We start from the raw sequence: 1137 nt of genomic DNA on the forward strand, positions 1-1137 counted from the left end.
ACACAAAAAAGGATAAAAAACGTCTAAAGAAGGTCTAAGATTCATGGTGGACAACATGAAGAGGAATAACTTAAGAATTATTGGCATTCCAGAATAAGAAGAATCACACAAGTCCACAGAGGAAATAGTTGAAGAACTACTGGAAGAAAATTTCTCTAACATCCTGAAAAGTGAAATGATAAATATTCAAAAAGCTCAACAAACTCCAGGAAGGATAGACTCCAAAAGAAAATCACCAAGACATATCATTGTCAAGCTCTCCAATACTAAAGACAAGGAGACACTTCTGAAAGCAGCCAGGGAAAACAGAAGTGTCACATACAAAGGCAAGCAAGTCAGATTGAGCTTGGATCTCTCAGCAGAAACCATGCAAGTAAGAAGGCAATGAGGAGACATATATAAAACCCTGAAAGAAAAAAATTGCCAACCAAGAATTCTTTATCCAGCAAAGCTATCAATCAAATATGATGGTGTACTCAAAACATTTCAGGATAAACAGAAGATAAGGGATTATTCCAAAGCCAACCCTGTGCTATAAAACATCCTAAAGGGAGTTCTGTGGATTGAGAATCAACAAGAACAGACAACAACCAGAGATTAACATATGTGGCAGCACCTCCCTGATTTAAGTCAACAGACGGAAGAGATGTTAACAGAACCAAACTCAGAGAATCTGGAAGGTCAGTCTATGATCAAAACAAGTACAATGTAAAAGAAGGTAAACATGTAGGAACAGAGATCCAGATAGTGAGAAGGTCAGGTCGATTATAGGCTAAAACAGACTGCACTAAATGGAGAGAAAAGTTAATGGACTATAAGGCAACCTCAAAGAAAATCAACACTTTACAACATACCAAGAGAACGAAAATCCAAGAACATGGAAACATTAAAACATTTTCACAAAAATAATGAATTCAAAAAAGGAAGACACAGAGAACAACACCACAAAAAAACAAACATAATGGCAGCAATAATCAATACCTATCAATAATTACACTGAATGTAAATGGATTAAATGCACCTGTTAAGAGACAGAGGGTGGCAGAATGGATAAGAAAACAAGATCCTTCAATATGCTGTTTGCAAGAGACACATCTCACACACAGAGGCAAAAACAGATTAAAAGTCAAAGGATGG

Source organism: Chrysochloris asiatica, unplaced genomic scaffold (assembly GCF_000296735.1).
Source record: "Chrysochloris asiatica unplaced genomic scaffold, ChrAsi1.0 scaffold00202, whole genome shotgun sequence".
Taxonomy (NCBI): Eukaryota; Metazoa; Chordata; class Mammalia; order Afrosoricida; family Chrysochloridae; genus Chrysochloris; species Chrysochloris asiatica.